This window comes from Pinus tabuliformis, chromosome 4_1, assembly GCF_031772625.1.
Source record: "Pinus tabuliformis cultivar Carrire ecotype Pingquan chromosome 4_1, CPIR1, whole genome shotgun sequence".
NCBI classification, from domain to species: Eukaryota; Viridiplantae; Streptophyta; class Pinopsida; order Pinales; family Pinaceae; genus Pinus; species Pinus tabuliformis.
The window spans coordinates 761,187,857-761,208,397 of record NC_142303.1 but is presented as its reverse complement, the minus strand read 5'-3'; positions in this window follow the sequence as shown (position 1 = coordinate 761,208,397).

The window sequence follows — 20,541 nt, the reverse complement described above, 5'->3', positions numbered from 1 at the left end:
AAAGGTGGCCGAGTTCTTAAGAGAGAACATCTTCTACAAATTTGGCTACCCAAGAGAGCTAGTCACCGATCAAGGGAGCCAGTTCACATCCAACTTAATTGAAGACCTACTAGCTCATCACAAAATCAAGCATAGGACCTCCACCCCCTATCATCCACAGGCAAATGGGCAAGTGGAAGTCACCAACAGAGCATTGGAAGGGATTTTGACTAAGGTGGTGAGCAGCAGTAGGAAAGATTGGGCAGATCGCCTGGTTGAGGCCACATGGGCTTACAACACCACCTGGAAGACCACCACTGGCTTCACACCTTATGAGCTGGTCTATGGGAAGAAAGCTTTGCTGTCCATTGAATTTGAATACAACACTTTGAGGATGGCAGCTCAGCTAGACCTAGATCTCAGCCATGCACAACAAGAAAGGTTACTGCAGCTAAATGGATTGGACGAGCACCGAATGCAGGCCCTCCTTCACTTAGAAGTGGTTCAACTTCAGAGAAAGGTGTGGCATGACCAACACCTCAATGACAAGCAATTCCAGCCAGGAGATTGGGCATTGTTGTATGACTCCAGGCACAAAGATTTCAAGGGGAAGCTGAGAACCAGATGGCTGGGACCATATGCAGTGGAAAAATGTCATGACAATGGATTTGTTCTTATTCGGACCATTGATGAGGAGTCCATCCCCATGCTTGTCAATGGGCATCGACTGAAGATCTACAAGAAACCTCTCTCAAGACAAGAGTTCATCGAAACTATGGAGAAATCAGTGTTGGTTATAGAGAAGGGTTCTGCCTCTGCTTTGGGCATACCCTGAAAGATCTAAAAAAATAAAATAAATAAAGATCCTTGGGCGAAAACCTTTCTGAGGCTCCCAAGGCAGGTGGTAGGGGTGAAAACCTCATTGAGGCGCCCCTATTGTCTTTCAAAAAAAAAAAAAAGATTTGAAAAAAGATCCTTGAGTAAAAACCTCTCTGAGGTGCTTAAGGCAAATGGCAAGGGTGAAAACCTCATTGAGGCGCCCCTGCTATCTTTCAAAAAAAAAAAACAAAAAAAAAAAGAAAAAAGAAAACAATAAGCAAAAAAGACAGGGACAACAAGTTTATAATGTGGAAATGCATGCAGGTTGCAGGTGTTCTATGAAGGAGAGGAGGTCTCTCAACTCAAAGTCAAGGATCCTTATCATGCTGCCAGGGGACCTCACCAGCACCTCCTCCAAGAATACTCATCTTCTCCAAGGTATGGGCACGATTTCATCACAGCTTAGTCTTCTACAGGAAGTTACAGACTTTCTACAGGAAGTTACATACTTTCTACAGGAAGTACAGACTTTCTACAGGAAGTTCTGTATTTCTACAGGAAACTTCCTGTAGAAGTTCGAGACGGCCCATAATTCATTATATGAGGAGATCTAACGACCAAGGTTTGGTATGGACGCATGCAAGCTACCAGTTTCGCCCTCACACACTGCTGTCACCTCCTTCTACCACCGCTGTCGACATGCAATGAAGGTACCTGCACAATCAAAGCAGATCATTGAGTTATCAAGAGAAAGCAATTTTTTAAAATGAAAAAACGCCGAGATGCCATACCATATCCATCCCAGCTATCCATGAGCTCATTAGAGCATGATCGTGGGGCCACCGTCTTCACCATGCAGCATGCACCCGAGGAGGAAAAACTGCTACAGGACATCCTGCAGGAGTCCCGTAGCAGTTAAGCCCACTAGAGTGCACACCATTCCACCACCTGCAACATGCAAAGATCACGCGGGCGCATGCAGCCGAAGCATCAAATTCATCGTCAGCGGCCTGTAAAGAGGAACCTATGAACCTGTGCAATCACGCAACAGCAAACAAATCGACTCATCATCGTCCAAAAGCCTAAAGAATCGTGTCGCGGCCGCACAGGTAAGTGCCTCACCCTTTCTTCCGTCGAATTGCATGAATTTTACTTTGGAATGTTTGCGAAGTGTAAAGTGAATGGGTTGAGCGGTCGTATGGCCATTCGACTGGCCACGTCGACCAGTCAGTGGTCTAGTCGGATGTTTGAACGGTAGTCATGGCAAAAAGGAATGGGCAGTGCACACATGAGAGCCATCTAGTCGGGAAAAACGAGTTTTAACAAAAGTGACGGCGGCGGATCTGCGGGGAATGATGCGGCAGTAAGGGAACTCGCAGACGAATGATGGAGTGACGTCGTCCAACGGTTCGGCAGGGACAGCTCACCCCCGCGCCATGGATTCCGCCGAATTCAAATCTAATCGGCTAGATTGCCACCCCACGCATTTATCATTCACCGTTTGAAAGTCGAGTGATCATCCGGATCCCTCTGCAGCTCGACACTCCAAGTCTTTGGCCGTTCGAACGCCTGTTAAGCAGCACCGAGAGCGCAGACCCGCTGCAGTATCCTCCGGAATTCGCGCGCTGCTTCTACAGGAAAGCTGTTTCTACAGGAAATTGGGTTCCTCACGTCAAAAGGTGGTGGATTCAAAAGGTAAGCCTGAACCTTCCATGCAATTGGTTTTGAGGGTGGCAGAATCGACGTCTACAGTCTGGTCGTAAGAAAATTTTGCAAATATTGTCTGCTGTTGCATGAATTGTCGTCCTACAGGATGTGAGTTACAATTAAGCCATGTTAAGGTCATCGGGAGATAAGTTTTGTGAATTGTATGCGTGGCAGAGGCGTAATTCTACGCTCTGTCCCAGTTAGCCAATTTTCTTCCGCACCCGCCACCTCCAGTTAACGTCGCAGGTTTTTCACCATGCCAGGTGGGTTCATCAGAAGGGAACCAACCAACTCCACAAAGCTAAGAGAAAATCCTGAGGTGGTGGAGCTCTTCACGCGAGCGCAATGGATATCATTCTGTGACAAATTGCAGGGCTATGACGACGAGGTGGCAGAGGATTTTTTGCAAGCTCTGAGGCCGAAATCCAAAACATTGGCCACCGTCAACTTCAGGGGTTTGAGTCTCAGACTCACCCCACAATTTATCAGCCGAGTTACTGAGCTCCCAATGGGGTTACCATGGGATAAAGAAGAAAGAAAATTGGGCCAACAGGCTAAGAAAGAATTCTTTCCACCAGAGGAGGAATTCTCAGAAGATAAAAATGGAGTTCGTAGAACCAGTTTACTGCCACGGTGGAGTGAAGTTAGCCTTCAGATTATGAAGTACATCACCTGCGAAGGCCGTTTTAGCATTGTATATGGGTACCATTTTCGGTTACTCACGGAATTAAGGCACCAGATGGACCTACCTGTAGAAAACAAACTCAGTCTTCCCTACTTTCTACTACAGTCTCTGATTGAGTGTGCCACCAAGTTGAAAGAAGGCACACCAGACCAGGTAGCCCACCATGGACTCATCAAACTCCTCGTGGAGGATGCGCTCCACACATACAAGGTTCCTCTCTCATGGGAAGCCTTCAGAAATTTGACCAAGGATGGTGATATAAAGATGCTGACCGAGGAGCTCGGTTCATCTAGCAGTGAGGAGAAAGAGTCAGTGCCCGCAGGGAAGAAAGAAAAAGGCCAGAAGACCACGACCACGGAACAGAAGAAAGAGCAAAAGAAGAAACAAGAGAAAAAGGGTGCCAAAGAGAAGGATGACACACCCATGTTGATAGCCAGAGAGAAAAGATTGCAAAGCAGAGTGGACAAGGCTGAGAAGGTCCACATCAGCAAAAGTGCCTCGTCAGCAACCGCAACCAAGTCAAAAAGTAAAACTCATGCAGCAAAACAAACCAAAGCGGTGACACCTGTTTCTATAGGAAAACCGAAACCGACTTCTACAGGACGCCCGAAATCAGCTGAAAAAGGGCCTTCTACAGGAAGCCCGAAATTAACTAAAACAGGGTCTTCTACAGGAAGCCCTGAAAAAGTGAAACCCAAGGAGAAGAAAGCTGACATTCTTGCAAGGGAGGCAGTAGCTATGCTGGCTGCCCTCAGCACACCTCCTAAGCCAAAGGAGAAGAGAAAGAGGGAGACCCCTCTATATTTTAAAGCTAGGAGAAGTGTGAGAATAAAGACGGACAAGCCACAGCCTCCGTCCAGCAGCCCAATCATTATCGAAGATGCCCCTACTTCGCCCAAGGAGAGGTCCCCCTCGAAGATATCAGTCACCTATGAGAGGGGGAGCCCGAAGAAAACTACTTGGAAAGAAAGGTTAGACCAATTGACTACAAAAGCTCGGCTACAGGATGCTGAGGATGCTCTACAGGAAACCTTAGCCAGGCTTAAAGAAACTGAGAGAATGGAAGGAGAAGCACCCTCATCACCACCGAGGGAGGGCGAAGTAGAGCCACCAAAAGAAGTGGAGAAAGAGCATATACCAGAGCCCAGCCCTCAGCCAAGTCTGAGTTTATATTACAACTTTTTAGAGGCTGGCAAAATTATACCTCAGAAATTTACTGTGCCACTGTTTTTTGCATTGGAGGAAGAAAGAGTCCGTACACACACGTGGATGAAAATAGCCAAGTCAAAGGGTGTGGCGGACATAGGTCCCTTGCAGGAGCAGCTCAAGGAGGCCAGAATTGAATTGTCCATGGCTAAACACGTGGTAAATTGCCAACGAGTGTTCCTACAGGAGGAAAACCAAAAGCTGAGATTGCAGCTACAGGAGCTGAGGACAGGGACAGCTACACCCTCCAATGACACCACAGGAGAATAGCAAGGCAAAAAGGAACTGCACACCGGTCTTGGAGAGCCAACCACACATCTACAGGAAGCAGAACAGCAAGCACAAATTGAGGTGCAAGCTCTCAGACAACAGCTGCAGCAGAAAGAGGCACAATTGGCCTGCATGGCCAGTTGGGCCATGGATGCATTACAATGCAGGCAGCCGGCCAAATCCTATGGCCTGTACTTGAAAGACCAATGGCTGCAATTTCAAATCAATACCTTGGCGCAAAGAGGTATCTCTCAGCTCCAAGACCCGTAGAAATTCACTGAAGTATGCAGCACCAGCTCATCAGAGGATAAGGCCAAATTAGCGGAGTTCTACCTCCATAATTTGGCCCTGCCTAATGTAGTTTCATGGGATCCCAAATACAGCCTTGGGAGATATGCAATTAATGGCATTTTCCTCATGGCTGAACCATGAGGACAAAAGAGTAGCAGAAGCCAAAGCGGTCATGAACCGAGAGCTGAATGAGCCATTGCTCATCAGACCAGAACCAGGGGATCCAGTTGCACTAATCTCGGCACACCAACATTTGTTCACTGACCCTCAAGCTTCATTGAGATATATGGATCAGCAGGCCCAAGCCATAGCTCATTTTGAGGACATGGAGAGACTGTTAGGAGACAACGCTGTCCAAGCATGCACCCGCAGATGGAATACATTGGCCCACAGTCTGAAAATCCGAGAGTATCATACCCCAACTAGGATGAGGGAAGCTCTGGTACGGGTGGCCCTCTATAAGAAATCCATGCAAAACCTCTAGGCCAGCTGGATTGGCCTTAAGCTAAGCCCACCACTGCTGCTAGGATTGATGGAAGGCAGCACAGAGAAAGATGATAATGAACAGTGGGAAGAGGTGAACAGAAGGGCTGGGTTCCATATCAGCAAGGAGGACATTACTACAGAGGCTTGGGATGTAAGGGTGGCAGTAAAGGCAATGAAGGATGAAGAGCTGGACTAGTTGCTCAAGGATGAGCAAATATTTTAGCTGAGGGGTGATGATGAGCCCCAAGTTTTGGTAACATTTTGGGCTCATTTGGCCTACTTACCTTGCTCAACCCTTCATTTTTTATCACTTATGCATCATTTCTTAGTATATTCATGTTATTTGTAGGAAGGAGGGCAGTCATTATGCCTATGTGGCTAATACATGTTTATTTCAGGTTTTTTGACATTAAATGGAGCAAAACCACGCAGATGAAGGCAAGGAGACAGCCAAGGTGGCATTGCGGTTTTGTAGGAAGGTTGTCCACAGCCTTGAATGACCTTCCTTGTGATCTCCACCCCAACTCCGAGCTCCAACAGCTATCACCACCGAGCTAGAAGGCAGCCAACGGATTCTAAAGGAACAGCAGTTTACTTTTAGTTGGACAGCCAAGCCCCACTAATTTAGGAGGCCAGCTTGGCCCTCATAATGTATAAATATTGAGGCTGTAGCCTTCGATGGAAGCTTTTGAAAACTTTGTTATTTATCCTAGACTACGAGCTGATAGCTCTGTTTTTGCTCTTTGTAAGCCATTTTTGGCATGTTGTTAGACTTTTGACTATGATCTTTTAATAAAAGGCAGGCAGATTTGAGTTCAATTCTGAGTTCTTAGAGGAGCTATAGCTCTCAGGTTTGGGCCCAACCTGAGAGCAAGAGGCCTCCTTTCTTTGTATTCTTACTTGTCTTTCCTTTCAGCGTTTCATTTCTTTGCCTTGACATGCACTTGGAAAACACAGTTTGCTGATTCGAATTTCTTGATGTGATTAAGTAGGTTAGTTTTATGGATAAAGTGCTTTCAGCAGTTTAGATTAGAGTAGGAGGATTAGAATTCATCAGAGTTCCAAGAAAAGGTTGATTGTACACTCACTTCCACCTCTGTTTAGAGATTGGGAGTGTAGACCGTGCCAACCACCAAAAACCGCAGTTTTACATGTTCATGCAAGCTTTAAAGTAATATTTCCATTGGTAGAAGTGTCCATGCATTTAGATCTTGAGCAATAACTCTTTGTTTCAGCACCATGCACGATTTCTCTCTAAACTACATTGTTGTTCTTTGGTTTTCAATAAAACAGTTAGAATAGGTTGATGAATTTTCGGTTTTGTGCAAGATACAGGTGATTTGTTTCATTTACACTGCGCAGCACCACTCTATCATTCCCTTATCCTTCTGAGCCGTGCCTAAGCCATCTACTTACCTCCCAGTTCGATCATTTGCCTCCCAACTCTTCTATCATCCACGTTGTTTTATCTTTTCGGCCTTCCATTGCCTCTACCCTCCTATCGACCAACCAGCTTTACACACCCCCTCTCCATCTCATCTCTCTGTCCATAAGCCATCACAAGCTCCCCTCTCATCCTACCCATCCACCCATACAACTCATTCACCCATCCATCACCCAAAACTCCGATTGCAGAACATCCTGTAGAAGTTAGCAGACTTCCTGTAGAAATCCCGAGCTTCCTGTAGGATCCCCTGCAGACATCCTGTAGAAGCTTGCAAACACGGTTGCCAGGCATCTGAAGGTTGTGAACTTCTGTGGAATGATGTTAGGGATCCCCTGGACCCTCTCAGAGTCTTCCTGACCTTTTCCAAAGCCTTCCTCCCCTTGATCTACCCCTGCACAGTCAAGACCCAGTAAGAAGCACAGGCATAATAACTCCAACAACTTGAGCAAAAATACAAAAACGTGTTCTCTTCAGATGAAAGTAGTTTAGACTCATGCATCTCATCTCACTAGAAGTAATGACATCATTTTTAGAAGTTGCATTCCCACCATTGCATCGTAAGGATTAAGCTGGTCAAATTAGGGTTTACTAGGGTTTCCATGTTTTGTTGGCTTTCAGTTCATTCTTGCAAAGTAGGTTAATTTCCTTTGAGATAGATTTCGTTCATCACTTAAAAAGCTTCTTCTGAGAGCATATAGAAGTTGGCTTGAGCCCTAGCGGATTTGTGCCAGCTGACCAAGTGACAGCTGCGACAAGAGCTAGTACTTGTGCATACAGCACCGTCGCTTCCAAGTTTGTTACGAATTACCAGGTTGATAAAAATAGAGAAGGAAGCTCCAGGAGTTGTAGCATTATTGCTACAATACTGGAGCCCACCAAACACCCCGCGGAGCGCAGACTGAGGTCTCACCCGAAGTAGTATGGGGGATGCTGGAACCAAGTTTCCGCACCCTTGAGATGTCTGAGGGGTCGGTTTAGTCCAACTGTGAATACCTTCGCGCAGGTCACTTCGCGCGCTATCCTGACCTGCAAGACCTTCGCGATCTGTTATAATTGCCTTTGCGCAGTCCTAAATAGGGGCTGAGGTGATTTCGCGCTACCCTAGCAGTGATCTGTGCTACTTCCCAAAGTTACACCACATATCTTACTTATCTTCTTATAAAAGTTAGTTATCTTCGTGTAAAAAGACACTTTATCTTATATTCACTTTATCAACACGTTCATATAGGTTCGCGCATCATATAAACAATAGAAAAGAAATTTATAGCCGACACATTCAATGCAAAAAATAGGAAAAAGATACACATAAATGATGTAAAACTTCTCTTTATTACTTCTCCAAAGGTTACAGACTGGACTCACCCTACACACTCAGCTGCAGGGGTATGCGCACTCAGCTGCGGACTACTAGGCCTCTGCGCACTTAGCTGCAGAGCCTTCTCCTACTCTACAACCCAAAGACTCAAATCTACACTTAGACAAGACTCAATTATCCATCTATTACTTCCAATTCTCTTTCTTCGATTTACAACTTAGAGCCTCGCTCTATTTATACAATCCCATGGTCTGCGGACCATGGGTAGATTTCTAAAGCCGACATTACATTAAAAAAATGAGGGCAGACAAACCTATGACTCATTTACAATCTTTGCACTCCGCGCCCACAAAACGCGGAGTCTTTACATCAGATTTGGTCAAAATCTGGGTTTTAAGCCCCAAAACTTGCTTGGGGGATCCTGCACCCAACGCAATGCTTACACGAGGAACTTTGGTGGCTAGAAGAACTGTGCTTCCCCTCTTCTTCGACATTGTCATCTCTCTTTGGAGATGTTTTCCCCTTCAAATCCTCCTTATGTTTGAGCAACCACACGGGAACCAGTTCTGGGTGTAGGCTCCAACATCTTTCCTCCTCGTGTCCTCCCTTACAACAATAGGAACATGTCACCCATGAACCATCGTTAGAATACCATTCTTCTTTTGCGACATAGCCTAAGCCTTCATATTAGGCCTCTCTTTGTCTACAATTGGATTTTTAATGCCCTGCTAATTTACTCCAAGGCCTCCTCCCTTGTAACCCATCTTGGTTAAGAGTTTGGATCCAATGCCTTTTCTATGTTTTTCCAAGGCCGCAAATGAATTTACATCAATACTTTTGCATAAGGAAGAAGCATGTAAATTCTTACCATTTGCTACATCCTTTGATTCACATACGAAGATACTTTCGAATTCCCTTTTAATTCGAGATGTGTCCTCTTGGACTCTTCGGCTCTCTTCTTTCAGCTCCTCGAACTTGGGTGTTGATTGAACCTCATTTTCCTCAGTGTTCAATAACTTTTAAAAGTGATGTTCATAAATAAATCACTTATATGCAATAATGTTTTTCTTTAAGCATTACAATGCTAGTTTGGTTTGTTGATAGTCAATTTGAATGGATAAATTTTGGAGTCAAGTTCATTAGATTTTATAAAATGCTTTCTTGAAACATTTTGTAAAACGCATTTTAAGACTGTTGTATGAGTAGTTGCTGCACATTTAGTATGTTCCAAATGTGTGTAGCACTCAAGTTATACAAGTATTCAATATGTGAAGCTTGTTTGGGTTCATTTGACAAAGTCTTTTAGGATCTTATCCTTGGTAAGGATTTTGTAGATAATCTTCTTGGAATTCTTCTTCGGAAGGATGTTGTTGTGGATGGTCATAGTGACATGGATAGGTCAAGAAGAACATAAGACTTGAATATTTTGTCGCATAGCGAAACATGTAATTTGCAAGATATTGTACTACAAGTTTGCAGGGGATGCACATGTCATCTCATTGCTTATGGCTCCAAATAACAAAGGTTAAGGAGAAGGAAGAATGACATGTAGGATACTTGCAGTGTAGAAAAAGTACATAACAGTTGTAGATTATTTAATGCTTTTGGAGACCAAAATATTTTTAGTGGGGAAGAGTGATCAGGAGCTCAAAATTTGTCAAAATTTCAAAGTGTTAGAATTTCGTTAAGTTCAACTTCAGATTGAGGAGCTCGTCATTTTGAGTCCAATGGTGCCAACGACACCCAAATCTAATCTCGTATGCAACAGTTAGAGCCGGTGATCCAGGTGGATGTTGGTGGCCACCCACCTATCCCATTTGGAACCCCACAACTGTCTCTTTCAGTTTTTCGTTGTCTGTAATTATAGTACAATTTACTATTTTTAGCAGTTTTTCGGGTCCTGAACTTCTGGAGCTGTTTTGAGGCCCTAAACGATGTTTTTTGGGAAATCTGGGAGCAACAAGGGTCCATGGACCGATGTTGCTCTTCCCAAAGTTGGAGTGCTTGGATAGATCTTTCTAACGAGCTATTGTATGCGTCAAATGAAGATCGGGTGCCAAATTTGCGACCCCGGGAAGTTGATGTACCAACTTACCCAAAATGGGGCCCACAATTTGGTGTTTCATCTTCTAGGGTTAGGTTTTGGGATGTTAAGGGTTTTCCATTGTTTCTCAACAATAAATAGGCCTTGGAGCCTCATTGTAACACAGTTTAGAGGCATGTAGCTGCCACATCTCTTCTCAGAGATAAGCTACCATCGCCCTAGATGGTTTATTTCCATTGCTATTTTTAAGCATATTTCAATATTTTACATTAATGAAATGAAGTATTATTTATGCTACATCTTTGTGTTTATGGTTATCTCTGTAATTTGTTGCGTTCCTATTTAAATCTGGATCAGTGGTATCAGAGCGGTCTGCTTTTTCTCTGTTTTTATTTGCATGTCCCGAACGAGGTTGGGATACAAGGAGTTAGGGCTTGAACTAGTCGAACCTTTGCAAGACCAACCTCGAAAGTCCTGACGGCCTCCCATGGCGGATGAAAAGAAAGACGAGGGGGTAGGAGATCCTATCAAAATCTTGCTCGAAGAAGCCCTTGAGCGGCAAAGGAACGCGATGATGGACAACTTTGCATAGATCCTTCAGCGGCTACCTAGCGGTTGTCTGGTTCGCTCCCAAAGTAAGGGGAATATCATCACCACATCCATGACCCCTGCGAAGGGTTCCTCCATGCAGAAGTAGCTGCAAAGGGATATGGTCATGATAGAACACAGGAACAACTTCTCCTCACCCACAGGGGTACCACACAAGTTTCAGGTGGGCAGCAAAGTCTGGTTGCATCAACAGAAAGAATGCCTTACCAGAACCCATTAGAAGATCAGACCACTCCGACATGGTCCTTACAACATTACCAAGGCCGTGGGAAACAATGCTTTGGAGCATAGTATTCCTCCATTCCTTCACTTTCATTGAGTGTTCAATGTGGATCGTCATCGACCAAGCTTCCCACCATTACTGGACACATCAAAAGTTGTAGGACAGCGCACCAGGGACCAAGTTTAGTAGATGGAGGAACTCAACGCAATGGGGACCATTACTTCCTAAGGAGGGAGGAATGATCCAAGTGGATGTTGGTGGCCACCCACCTATCCCATTTGGACCCCCACAACTGTCTCTTTCAGTTTTTCAGTTTCCGTAATTGTAGCACAATTTACTATTTTTAGCAATTTTTCGGGTCCTGAACTTCCAGAGCCGTTTTGAGGCCCTAAATGACGTTTTTGGGAAATTTGGGAGAAACATGGGGCCATGGATCGATGTTTCTCTTCCCAAAGTTGGAGTGCTTGGATAGATCTTTTTAATGAGCTATTGTTCACGTCAAATGAAGATCGGGTGCCAAATTTACGACCACGGGAAGTTGATGTACCAACTTACCCAAAACAGGGCCCACAATTTAGCGTTTCATCTTCTAGGGTTAGGTTTTGGGATGTTAAGGGTTTTCCTTTGTTTCTCAACAATAAATAGGCCTTCAAGCTCATTGTAACATAGTTCAGAGGCATGTGGCCGCCACATCTCTTCTCAGAGATAAGCTACCATCGCCCTAGATGGTCTATTTCCATTGTTGTTTGTAAGCATATTTCAGTATTTTACATTAATGAAATGAAGTATTATTTCCACTGCATCTTTGTGTTTATGGTTATCTCTGTAATTTGTTGCATTCCTGTTTAAATCCGGATCAGCCGGTCAAAGTTCAGGGTTGAGTTGATGACATGGCAGGATTAGATGACATGACAGGGGTCCTAGCTAATCAGGATGCACCAAGTTTCACTCTACCATTGACCCTCACATATCGATGATCACAGTCAAAAGGTGGATTGCATTACAAGAATCAGCCTCGGCCCCAATAAGGTATGGAGTTGTGATGTGATATCGATTGAAGTTGCGATTGTGATGGATCACAATCGTATATTGGCGAAAGGTGGACGAGTATGAAGAATCGTCCCCTAACGCAAGGTAGGTTGCGATGCAATCACAATATCACATCACAAGTTTATGGTAATCAACACATAATTACTAATCTTTTCTAGAATTTTAAATGGAACATAATGAATTGGTTTCAAATTTTTACCTTTATATATGCAAATTTATTCTGTTGTTAATGTTGAAAATTTGAGATTATATGAACCTCCTTTGATTCAAGATCAAGGGTAGAATGTTCAAATTCCATCTATTGAAGACTTTTCTCCATAATTCCTCGATGTGCTTCAGCAAGACAATATACTTGACATAAGTACAAGGACAACTAAAAGGGGAAGCATTGATTATCTTCGGGTGGGTCTCAAAGGTACACATCCATCAAAGGCCAAATGGATTGAAGTGGAGAAGGTGGGGGAACGGTACCCTCATCTGTTCAATAATTGAATATAAATATTTTGGGGTCTAAAAGGATTCCAGTGGCGAAGAGTGATTAGATGCTCATAATTATGCTCAAAAATCAAAGTGCTAGAATCTTGTCAAACTCAGCTCTAGGATGAAGAGCTCTTCATTATGAATTCAATTGTGTGAACGACACTCAAATATGATTTCGTATGTAGAAGTTAGAGCAAGTAAAAGCTCAATTTTGACTTGCCTACATGGTAGGATTGGGATGGTGTGGCAAGGTCTTTAGCGAATGAGGAGGTGCCAAGTGGCAACTTGCCATTAGCCCTCGTAAAGGTTGAAATTTCGATGCGATGCAATCGCATATCACAATCGCATCGGCAACAAGAATCAGCCCCGACACAGTGGAGTTCTAATTGCTATAGACCCTAGATGTGATAGGTTTATATGCCACAGTTTAATACCCTGGTGGGTCCATGAAATTGTAATCGCAGTGTTCTGTTGGGTAAACAAGACCTTCGCCCACAGCCGATCACCGATTACGATGAGTGGTGGATTTTGGATGCGGGAGGTTATATATTCTGGTTTAATAACCTAACGGGTCCGCAACACTGCATATCAACGTTTCATAGTGTTAAGAGCCCGCACCTTAGCCAATTGCAATTGCGATAAGGCTAATAGGATTTATCCCACCGAACGGCAAATTTTTCACTCCATTAGTGGATTTTGGAGCAAAAAAGGGGTTTTTGGTAGGTTTCAAAGTAATTTGGGGAACAAATAGTGGAAGAACTAGGAGAAGTAATAACATCTTCAATTCTTATCCAAATTGAATGCAAAAAGCAGCTAGATAGTTATTTTTGGGCATGTTGAACTCATGGAACACGTTTCGGAGTCAAAGGAGCACTTTTGGATAGGATTTTTGAAAATTTAAGCCTATGGGTGCCCTGGTCAACTAGAGTGTTGATTTAGTTTATGGAGGAGTTCCAAGATGGACATAACCTTGTAGGGTTATTCTAGCCTCCATATGTTTTCTGCAACAACCATTACAACAGTGTTGTAGCTATATTTCTTCTTTGCTCTATGTGTGTATGGAGAAAGAGACTTGTTTAAGTGCTTCAAGTGGATTGTTGTACTTGTTTATGCTATTGGAATTTAGAGTATGGGGTCTTTATTTGAGAGCCTTTATCTTTTTTATTGTTTCATGACTAACTGTAGGTTTTCATATGTTTAGAGTGAGAATTGTTCGCATAAGAATGTTTCCTTGAAGGGGAAATAAGCCACTCTTTTTTTTAGCACATTTATGTAATCTTTGTCTGAAGAATTGTGAGCATAATGAGAAAGGGTTATGCCTCTAGAGCTGATCCATGGAGATGTAGCCCAAGAGGGTTGAGCTCCTTTATCAATGGCTAGTGTATTATTATTTCATGCATGATTCCATTTAGTGTTTTGGTTTCATGTTTTAAGTTTTCATTCAAGAAACTATCTTGAGCAAAAACACATAAAATTCATGCTTTTACTTGTTATTATGGAGTACAACCTAAAGCACATTTTTATATTCTGATGAGGGGAATTAGCATAGCATAAATAATTTTCCCCAATTCAGATCATTATTCCAAGTAGTTAGATCTAAATTTGGTTAATAATATTTTATTATTCTCCATTTTCAAGATTAACTCCATACTTTTCTATATAAAGGAGGGTTTCATTCATTCTTCACCATGATCATTATGATCATCAATATTATCGTCATTTTTCTGGAGTTCCCATTTTGAGTTCTTCACTTTTGTTTGGGTTTTTCACACATTGAGAGAGAATCAATTTCTGAAGCGTCAAGGATATCAAAGGACCCATCCCACAGAGGGGGACTTACAGAACAATTTGTAGATCTTCTTCACCTGGTGTTATCAATAAAATATTTATTCATTAAAAATAGTCTTTTTGATTGGATTATTATACTGGATTATATAATCTTTTACTGTAGGTTTTCTATTTGTGTTTCAGAACTAAGACAACAACAACCATAAACTTGTTGTTAGGGTCACTTGTCACCTAGTGACTTAAGTGAAGTAATTTTCGTACACCTTCCAAGAATTTTCACACTAACAAATATAAGCTAAATAAATAACTAAAAAGTGGTAGTTTTCTTCTTTCCCCTCCAAATATATTTTTACCCCTAGGGATGATCTCATCACCTTGAATCTTATTGGTTCTTTTAAAGTTGATTTTGTTAATACGTTATTTATTTTAATAGCCATTTTTTACCTCAAAATTTCTCTAATGATAGTATGTTCATAATAATATTGGGTCACTATTTACATGCTAAAAATATGGAAAAATTTAAACAAAATCATAACAGAACTAAAAATATTTTTGGGTGATGTAAGATATTCTAGAACCATATGGATGCTTCTACATCACAATGGGAAGAGTTCAAGTGAAAGAAGGAAGCAAGGGTATTGATGTAATTAGCATAAGCTTAACACTTGTTTACTATGCACATGCAAAAAGAATCATTAATAAGAGTGATTTTAACTAGTGGCATAACCACTATAATGAAGGTATTGAAATAATGGATGTTATAGGATTGGTACTTTTCCTTCATGACTTAACTCATTGTTTGTGTTGGTTGTTGCATCATCATTAGGGTCACCATGAAAGCATACATATATTTTTAAGGCTGACACAAATGTATGGCCAAGCTAATAGGGGGGATCATATCTTGAGGAAGGAGATAAATTTAAACTTCATTTAGATGGGATTTTATTAAACTTGTCCTTAATGATGTTATACTTACTAGGGGCTTGAGAAATATGTTCTATTTCTTTAGTGATTTAGTAAAAATAAGAAATAAAGGGGATTGGGCAAGGTGGGTAAAAATAGTTGTTAGGATAGCTCAACATATATAAGGTTTATGAAACAAAGGAAAATTTTGTCAAAGAAGTGCTTTTAAGTGTTTGTACTGTAAAGAAATGATGAGGTGAAATGATATGTATATGTTGCCACTCTTTAGGTTTAAATTCATCCTAAAAAATTTCATGAGGTTAAACAATGGATCATGTCCTTACATCGGTCATGTGGTGATTGAAACCTCCTAGATATGAATGTTACAATAAAAAATGAATCCTTTAGGTGGTCAGGAATGGAATAGGTAAAAGGGACATTGATGTGTTTCTCTACCATGATCTTCCCCTTCATAGGTTTTTGATTTATAACTAGTTGTGTTAGGGTCCTATAAATATAGTAATCCATGTATGATTATCTAGCCATTTATCCCATAGGGATATTGCACATTATTTTTCATTTTAAGATTGTGTAGCCTATAAAAATAAAAATACAAAAGAAAAAAGAAAATACAAAAGAAAAGAAAAAATAGAAGGGAGAAAAAATAAAGATTAAAGGGGAAAAGAAAAATAAATAAATAATAAATAATAAAACCCCAAAGGGGCACACTAGTCCAAATGTCGCCAATAGTTAAAGTATATTAAATTTTGTTTCAAAATTTGGAATAAAGGTGATTTGACTATTTTTGTCGTTTTCCATAAATCATTTTTACTTTTGAGCGGCTGAGATCGTCCCTGCCCGAATCGACGGCGGGGGATGATGTTTGAACCCCCCCTGACCTTTCAGGACTTAACGAAGGTGGGGGTGCCCGAAATGTGGTTTACAATGAAAACACCTGAGGTAACGTAGTGGCTCCATAGTTATTTTTGGGGTCCCTTCCCTTTACCGCCTATCACTCTTAGCCCCCCGCTCTCCCCCCCAAAAACCACCATTCGACGCTCCTTCCACCCATTTTCTCTCGCTCCATCCTTGACACCCGTCATGTGCTGATCTATCCACATCACCCATCCTCCATGTCATGTAACCATTAACATTCAAATATCTCGCCAACATTCATGAAGTCGCTGGCCATTAAATTTTCTCTCGCCAACGTCTAAAAATCCATAAATGCTACGCTCCAAAATGGTAATAATCACGTTGATCGCCCTCAATTTATGTTATAAAATCCTATATCAACTTGTATTATCCCCTTTTCTTGCTATTTTATCCACACAGGTTCAGATTGAATGATTTCCAAGTTCGCTAGCGCCCTCTCCAAAGTTTTTCCCTTCTACAACCAATCAAATTGCGCCATGGTAACAATGCTTTTTAAAATTTCCCATTGAAATTAAAAATATCTTCACACAAAGGAAAGGGAAAGATGCGTGATGAGAATCCTATGGTACCTCCTATCCCTGATTTAGATAGGTTACCTTTCATTGATGCCTAGTACAAGATAACAAAAAATCAATGTGAGTTTGATTTGTATGTTGGCATTATGATGCATGTGTTGTACTTGATGGCAACCCACTTGTAGTAGAACAACTCACTTGTATATGGTAAATAGATGAATCTACGTAACTAGATGAATCTACAGGAGAGATATCATACGTGACAGAATGCATGGCAGTTGTGTTTACAGATGTGACAAAATGCATGGCATTTCAAAGAAGTAATATGGAAAATTAGAGTGTAACAGGTCTGTTCAGAGGTAACAGGGCATTCGTACAGAATAAAAGGAAGATAGAACTAAGGTCTTCTGATCAGAATAAAGAAGGTGAAAGAAAAGGTTGATGAAGAGTAGTTTAAGAAGTATATGCTGGTTCACCTTGTCCAAGTAGCATATACACGTGGGTTAACAAAACAAAAGGAACATATACATATACACGCACTTTCACAGAAGGAAAAGCGCTTACATGTTGGAAAACCAAGGTTTTGGTCTAAGGTATTTAGTCCAAGGTATTTTGGTCCAAGGTATTGATCCAAGGTACTTGGTCCAAGGTATTTGGTCCGAGGTATTGAAACTAGATATTTGGTCCAAGGTATTGGTCCTAAGTAGTTTTGGTCCAAGGTATTGAGAAAGGCTTAAAACTATATAAGGAGGAGAAGATCATTAGGCCAGGTGTACAAGAAATGAATATCTTATAAAGTGTCATATCAAAAGAAAAATATATATGTTATGGGTTTCTAATGCTTTGCTTGATCTAGACTAAATATGCACTTGAGAATTTGATGATGGATGAGATCTAATGATGGATCAAGATCATAATGACTTATTATTATTGAATGATCTGATATTGGGCTAGATCTGATTATGTACACCTATTTTATTCTTTAAATATCGTGATCTGGGTTTGTCTGAAGTCCAGAGGTGCAACAAAGTTTTGAAGTAAGTATTTGTAGATCTGTACGTTGGTTCGCTTTGATGAAGGTGCGTATACACACCGGTTCGGCTCTTCCAAGTAGCGTATGCAAAAGAAAAAGCTTGATCTTCAAGGATGACTGATCTATTAGATCAGTGTTGTTGTTTTACTGTTGTCTGTCAATGAAGTCTTCTTAGATCTGAATGTAAAACTAAATGAATAAGGAGGCTGGTATTTGATTGATTGATTGTATAAGTGAGAAGAAGTGATCTCTTTCACTGCCTGTGTAAATCTATGTAAGTTGACAGTAGAGATTCAATATATTGCTGGTTGGTACAGACTTGATTCAAAAGTTTATGTTTGTAGTAGTTTTGAAGATACATGTAGGCTTGATTAATGGAAGTAGTGTATACATGCAATTTGGGTTCAGCCAAGTAGCGTATACACTCTAATGCATGATTTTTTGAGGTTACAGCTGGTTTTGAATGATGATGTAGGGTTCTGGGTTCAACTTAGTGTTCTAGTGTCAGTGATCTGATTGTTCATATTAACTAAATGTTGGTTGATACAGTTTTAAGTTTAAAAAGTTTTTGATGGGTCCAGTATGAAAAATGGATGAAACGTGGCCTTCAGATTTTGGTGTTGTGATCCAAGAGTATCCAGTCTGAAAATTCATGAAATGTGGTCCCTAGAAGAAGAAAAAAGGTCGTAGCCTTCTGTAGGTCGGCGCCTACGTACTAGTAAACATATTGGCTACTACAAGAGCAAGGGGGTTGCAGCTCCCTTCCAGTAGAAGCTAGAAAACGAGAGAAGGTTGTAGCCTTCTGCAGGTGGGTGCATGCATACTGGTATGAGTCTACACTAGTACAAGATTGTAAACATATTTTCTTATTATTAAAAGAAGACAGAGACGACAGCCGCAGGTGGTTTTCACCCACATTGGGTTTCCACCTTAAAATATTGGTGTTCATGTGTGTTGCTTATGTGTGATGCTTTATTATGATTTTACTGCACTGTCTAATAAGTTACTGATGTACTGGTTTAAGATCAACACATGATAAATTGTCTAAATGACAAGTTCTCTGAATATACGGTGGTTTCTTTAATCATAGTTGCATGTACACGCTAGTTCACTTCACTAAAGTAGTGTATATAAATCTGTTTCGGAAATAAAATTATTGATATGATAATACTGATTCACCCCGCTCTCAGTATTATTTCCAACAATTGGTATCAAAGCAGGTCCTTCAGAAGAAGCTTGATCGCTTGAAGGAAGATCCATCAATATGAATAATCACGAAAGCATGGGATCCATCAAAGTGCCAATCTTCAATGGGAGCAACTTTGTTTATTGGAAAATAAGAACCACACCCTATCTATAATATCTTGGAACAGATGTCTAGGAAATTGTGGAAGGAGGATACACATTTCCAACAACAATTCCTACAGACACGGCAAGTAAAAAGCAATATGAAACCAATGCCAAAGATGTCAATACTTTATTGGGAAGTTTGTCGCAATCAGAGTTTGTTAAAGTCATGCAGCTCAAATCAGCCAAAGAGATATGGGACAAAATCGTTCAGAGCTACGAAGGAGACTCTCAAGTAAAACGTGTCAAGATTCAAACTCTGAGAATTCAATATGAAACTCTTAAGATGCATAGTGCTGAGAGTATAGCTAGTTATTTCTTCCGTATAGATGAGGTTGTTAATTGTATGAAGAATCTGGGTGAATAAATAAAGGAAGTTACCTTAGTTGAGATAATTTTGAGATCCTTGTCTACTAAATTTGAATCAAAAGTGTCTGCCATAGAAGAAAAACAAGATATACAGAATATCACTATGACACAGCTTCAAGGAATCCTAACTGATTTTGAGATGAGAAAAGGAGGTCCATCAGATATGAGAGAAGTCGCATTTAAAGCTTTAGCAAAAGGAAAAGAAAAGGAAGAACACAATGAATCAAGACACATTTCAGAAGAAGAAGATGAGGTAAATTTTTTCAAGAAGCTTCAAAGGGGTTCTGGAAGGTTCAGAGGTAAGCTACCTTTCAAATGCTTTGATTGTGGCAGAGTCAGTCATTATGCTGCCAGATGTCCTCATAAAGATAAATATGAAAAAGGAAAGGAATATGAAAAAGGGAATAGGAAACAAGTTGTGAATAGAAGGAGCTACTATACTCATGAAGATAGCGATGGTTTATCTAATATTGATGAAGATGAAACTAGACAAGATTACAAACTTCTCATGGCTTATGATAATGATGATTTTTGGGATAGTTTAGAAGAGGATAGTGATGGTTTATCTAATAGTGATGATTATAGGCTTCTCATGGCTTATGACGATGATGATTTTTGGGATGATTTAGAAGAGGAAAACTTTCATGAAGAAATATCTAAACTCAAAATCTATTTAGAAGAAAAGAATATGATCATAGATACCTTGACATACCGACTTGCTAAAAAATAAAAACACAATGAAAAACTAGAATGTGAAATTCTGGGTCTAAGAAAATATCTTGAGAAAATAAAATCTCTCAATCTTAGATTTGCTAAAGGATCAGAAACTTTAAATGAAATTATCAATGTTCAGCGTTCTCCTATGATAAAGACAGGTCTTGGATATAATGAAGAAGCAACTCAATCACAAAAGACGTCAACCTCCACCAAAAGTTGTCTTGATGTAGCAAAGACGAGTGAACAGTATGACAATCGTCAACAAAGGCATAAAGTTGATCACCAGGTAAATCATACTCAATTTTCTCCAAGGATGAATATC